This window comes from Vulpes vulpes, unplaced genomic scaffold, assembly GCF_048418805.1.
Source record: "Vulpes vulpes isolate BD-2025 unplaced genomic scaffold, VulVul3 Bu000000683, whole genome shotgun sequence".
Classification (NCBI taxonomy): domain Eukaryota; kingdom Metazoa; phylum Chordata; class Mammalia; order Carnivora; family Canidae; genus Vulpes; species Vulpes vulpes.
In genome coordinates this window covers 75,747-81,246 of record NW_027325689.1, presented here as the reverse complement: position 1 = coordinate 81,246, position 5,500 = coordinate 75,747, and the positions used below count along the sequence as shown (strand labels likewise).

The 5,500-nt window shown below is 38.6% G+C and overlaps 1 pseudogene; it reads right to left on the bottom strand.

Moving 5' to 3' along the window:
* Positions 1–2,490: 2,490 nt before the first annotated feature.
* LOC140596633 (procathepsin L pseudogene) lies at positions 2,491–4,562 on the bottom strand (annotated as a pseudogene).
* Between the last annotated feature and the right edge of the window lie 938 nt (positions 4,563–5,500).

Genomic DNA, 5,500 nt, shown 5'->3' with positions numbered 1-5,500 from the left:
ACATCATGGCTCATGCCAGTTTAGCTGTTGTGGACATTGATGCTATAAACATTGGGGAGCAGGTGTCTCAGCTTTTCACTGCATCTGTATCTTTGGGGTAACTCCCCAGCAGGGCAATTGCGGAGTCGTAGGGTAGCTCTATTTTTAACTCTTTGAGGAACCTCCACACTGTTTTTCAGAGTAGCTGAACCAGTTCACATTCCCACCAAGTTCCCAACAGTTCCCCTGTCTCCACATCCTCTCCAACATTTGCTGTTTTCTATCTTCTTAATCTTCTTAATCTTAATCTTCTTAATCTTCTTAATCTTCTCACTGGTGTGAGGTGGTATCTCACTGTGGTTTTGATTTGTATTTCCCTGATGGCCAGTGATGCAGAGCATTTTCCCATGTGCTTATTGGCCATGTGTAGGTCTTCTTTGGTGAAATGTCTATTTATGTCTTTTGCCCATTTCATAATTGGATTGTTTGTTTCTTTGCTGTTGAGTTTAATAAGTTTTTTTTATAGATCTCGGATAGTAGCCCTTTATCTGATAGGTCACTTGCAAATATCTTCTCCCATTCTGTAGGTTGTCTTTTATTTTGTTGACTGTTTCTTTTGCTGTGCAGAAGCTTTTTATCTTGATTAAGTCTCAATAGTTCATTTTTGCTTTTGTTTCCTTTGCCTTCATAGATTTATCTTGCAAGAAGTTGCTGTGGCCAAGTTAAAAAAGGGTGTTGCCTGTGTTATCCTCTAGGATTTTGAGGAATTCTCACCTCACATTTAGATCTTTCATCCATTTTAAGTTTATCTTTGTGTATGGTGTAAAAGCATTGTCTAGTTTCATTCTTCTGCACATGGCTGTCCAATTTTCCCAGCACCATTTATTGAAGAGTCTGTCCTTTTTCCTGTGGATATTCTTTCTGGTTTTGTCGAATATTGACCATAGAGTTGAGGGCCCATTTCTAGGTTCTCTCTTCTGTTCCATTGACTTATGTGTCTGTTTTTGTGCCAATGCTACACTGTCTTGAGGATCACAGATTTGTAGTACAGCTTGAAATCCAGCATTGTGATGCCCCTGGCTCTGGTTTTCTTTTTCAATATTCCCTTTGCTGATTCCATACAAATCTTAAGATGATTTTTTCCAACTCTCTGAAGAAAGTCCATAGTATTTTGATAGGGATTGCATTGAATGTGTAAATTTCCCTGGGTAGCATAGACATTTTCACAGTATTAATTCTTCCAATCCGTGAGCATGGAATATTTTTCCATCCCTTTGTGTCTTCCTCAAAATCTTTCAGAAGTGTTCTGTAGTTTTTAGGGCATAAATCCCTTACCACTTTGGTTAGGTTTATTCCTAGGTATCTTATGGTTTTGGGTGCCATTGTAAATGGGATTGACTCCTTGATGTCTCTTTTTTCAGTCTCATTTTAGTTTATAGGAATTCCACTGATTACTATGCATTGATTTTGACTCCTGCCGCATGGCTGAATTGCTGTATGAGTCCTAGCAATCTTGGGGTGGTGTCTTTTGGGTTTTCTACACACAGTAACGTGTCATGTGCAAAGAGGGAGAGTTTGCCTTCCTCTGCCAGTTTAAATGCCTTTTATTTCTTTTTGTTGTCTGATTCCTGAGGCTAGGACTTCTAGTACTATGTTGAATAGCAATGGCGAGAGTGGACATCCCTGTCATGTTCCTGATCTTAGGGGAAAGGCTCTCAGTTTTTCTCCATGGAGAATGATATTTGCTGTGGGCTTTTCATAGATGGCTTTTGAGATGCTGAGGAATGTTCCTTCTATCCCTACACTGTGAAGAGTTTTGATCAGGAATGGATGCTGTATTTTGTCAAATGCTTTCTCTGCATCTATTGAGAGGATCCTATGGTTCTTGTTTTTTTCTCTTGTTGATGTGATCTATCACATTGATTGTTTTATGAGTGTTAAACCAACCTTGCATCTCAGGGATAAATCCCACTTGGTCATGGTGAATAATCCTCTTAATGTACTGTTGGATCCTATTGGCTAGTATCTTGTTGAGAAATTTTGCATCCATGTTCATCAGGGATATTGTTCTATAATTGTCCTTTTTGGTGGGGTCTTTGGTTTTGGAATCAAGGTGATGCTGGCCTGTTAGAACAAATTTTGAAGTATTCCATCCCTTTTTATCCTTCAGAACAGCTTTAGTAGAATATTATTTCCTCTTTAAACATTTGATAGAATTCCCCTCAGAAGCCATCTGGCCCTGGAATTTTGCGTCGTGGCAGGTTTTTGATAACTGCTTCAATTTCCTTGTTGGTTATTGGCCTTTCAGGTTTTCTATTTCGTTTTGTTCTAGTTTTGGTCATTTGTGATTTTTCCAGAAATGCATCCATTTCTTCTAGATTGCCTAATTTATTGGCTTATAGCTGCTCATAAAATGTTTTTTAAAATCATTTGTATTTCCTTGGTATGGTTCTGATCCCTCCTCTTTCATTTGTGATTTTATTACCTTGAGGGTTTTTTTTTTCTCTTTAATAAGGCTGGCTAAGGGTTTATCTATCTTATTAATTCTTTCAAAGAACCAACTCCTGTTCTTCTTTTTTTATCTGTTCTGCAGTTCTTCTGGTCTCTGTTTCATTGAGTTCTGCTTGAATCTTTATTATCTCCCCTCTTCTGCTTGGTGTAGGCTTTATGTGCTGTTCTTTCTCCAGTTCATTTAGGTGCAAGTTTAGCTTGTGTATTTGAGTTATTTCCAGTTTTTTGAAGGAGACTTGTATTGAGATGTATTTCCTTCTTGGGACCTCTTTGCTGTATCCCAGATTTTTTGAATGGTTGTATCTGCATTTTCATTAGTTTCCCTGAATCCATAGATTCTTCTCTAATTTCCTGGTTGACCCATTCATCTTTTAGTAGGATGCTCTTTAACCTCCATGTGTTTGAATTTCTTCCAAATTTCTTCTTATGACTGAGTTCTAGTTTCAAAGCATTGTGGTCTGAAAATATGCAGGGGGGCAATCCTATCTTTTGGTATCGGTTGAGACCTCATTTGTGACCTAGTGTGTGGTCTATTCTGGAGAAAGTTCCATGTGCACTTGGGAAGAATGTGTATTCAGTTGTGTTCAGTTAGAAAGCTCTGTAAACATCTGTGAAATCCATCTGGTCCAGTGTATAATTTAAGGCCCTTGTTTCTTTGGTGATGTCATGCTTAGAAGATCTGATATTTACTGACAAGGACTGTGTTGAAGTCTCCTACTATTAGTGTATTATTTTATTTTTTTCTTCCTCTACTTATTGAATTAAAATTTATTTCAAAAGGTAAAGTTTATATATCCTTTGAATAAATAAGAAGTCAAAAATTTTAGAATTAAGTAATAAGTCTTCAACATTATAAAGCCATATATAGCAGTAATTAAAGTAGTGGTAATGTCACAGAAAATGATAAAAATGTCACAGAATTCAAATCACAACTTGGATTCTCAATGATTCAAGTGTCTTATCTTACACAATAAGAGTTTGGTCAATTTTAAGATAAACTTCCTCCAGATATGCTGTCCTCAAGTCCTCTAATCTTGTGGTCCATCAGCTCACACAATGGGATAGTTGGTTGCTGTGGCAATTCTACAATGGTTGTTCTGGTCTTAGGCCATTTTTATATAGCCATTCCAGCCCCATTCTGGACCCCAACTGTTCTTGATAATCCAAAATTTATTATTTGAGTCTGTTCCTACAAAGCCATAGCCAGCCACCCGAACACCATGATCTAGATCTTTGCAGCTGCAGTCTGGATCAAATTAAATGCCTGCTTTGTAGAACTGGAAATGCCTGCATCAGTAGCAACAGAGATGGGCCCTAGAGTTGCCACTGCCTTCATTAGGGTCTTTTCCCATTGAGGGAGGTCCATGAAGCCAGTGTCATTGGCAGCAGAACACTCAGTCTTGTAGTTACAGGTCTCTATGTCCTTTCCAAGATATGGATAAGATTCCTCTGAATCCAGGCCTCCATTGTCTTTAACATGATGAAAGGTGTTATCCATCAGGCCACCACTGCAGCCCTCATTGCCTTGAGCCTTAGAGCAGTCCACCAGGTTCTGCTCACTCAGTGGCACAAGTTTGCCTGTTTTCCGGAACATCTGTCTTTTGAGGGCACCAGTTGCACTAAAAGTCCAACAAGAACCACACTGACTCTGATTCTGCACAGGAGTTACGTAGCCTTTCTCTCTCCAGTCCACAGATTTGGGGATCTCAGCAAAGATAGGTTCTTGGAACACTTTCCCTTTCTTGTGCTTCTGGTTTTGAAAGTCATTCATCACCTGCCTGAATTCTTCATTGGTCATGTCACCAAAGGTATTCATCGCCATTGTGAAGCCATGTTTCCCTTGGCTATATTCTCAATTATGCAGTTCAATCATTTTCATATTCTCCCACACTGCTCTCCTCTATCCTTCTTCATTCATGCCATATAATCTGTGCATTGCCTTCCACTGGTACCATTATGCATTTAAGCTTTCATCGAGTTTTGGAGCTGCTGAGGCTATTCACAAGCAAAGGGCAGTCAAGAAGAGTGAACAATTCATGTTTCAAAAACCTGCGGCATCCACAGCTGCGCAGGTGCACCCCACGGATCGCCAAGGCCCATGAGTCTAGTGTATTATTTTCTAAGTATCTCTTTACTTTGGTTATTAATTGATATACTTGGCATTATTAATTGATATACTTGGCATCTCCCACATTAAGAGCATACATATTCATGATTGGTAGGTCTTCTTGCTGGATTGATCCTTTAAGTATGATATAGTGTCTGTCTTCATCTCTTACTACAGTCTTTGGGATAAACTTTAATTGATCTGATTTGAGGATTGCTACCCCAGCTTTCCTTTGAGGAGCATCTGAATGGTAGATGGTTTCCACTCCTTCATTTACAGGCTGGAAGTGTCCTTAGGTCTAAAATGAGTCTTTTGTAAGACAGAAAATAGATGGGACTTTCTTTTTTATCCAGTCTGATACCCTGTGTCTTTTGATGGGATCATTTAGCCCATTCACATTCAGAGTAACTATTGAAAGATATGAATTTATAGTGTTATCGTAATACCTATTCTGTCCCTGTTTTTGTGGATTATTTCCTTGAGCTCCCTCTTTCTTTTACAGGGTCCCCTTTAATATTTATTGTAGAGATGGTTTGGTGGTCACATAGTCTTTCAGTTTCTGCCTATTCTGGAAGCTCTTTTTCTCTCCTATTCTGAATGAAAGTCTTCTTATTTAGGACCCTGAATATATCCTGCCAGCCCTTTCTGGCCTCACCGGTCTCTGTGGAGAGGTCTGCTGTTAATCTGGTATTTCTCCCCATATAAATTAAGAATCTCTTGTCTCATGCTGCATTAAGAACTTTCTCTTAAATGTTTGGGAAAAATCAGAAAGGGAGACAGGACATAAGAACTCCTAACTCTAAAATAAATTTATTATCAAAAAAAGAATTTTCTCTTAATCTTTGAAATTTGCAAGCTTCACTATTAAATGTGAGGTGTTGAATGGTTTGTATTGATTGGGGT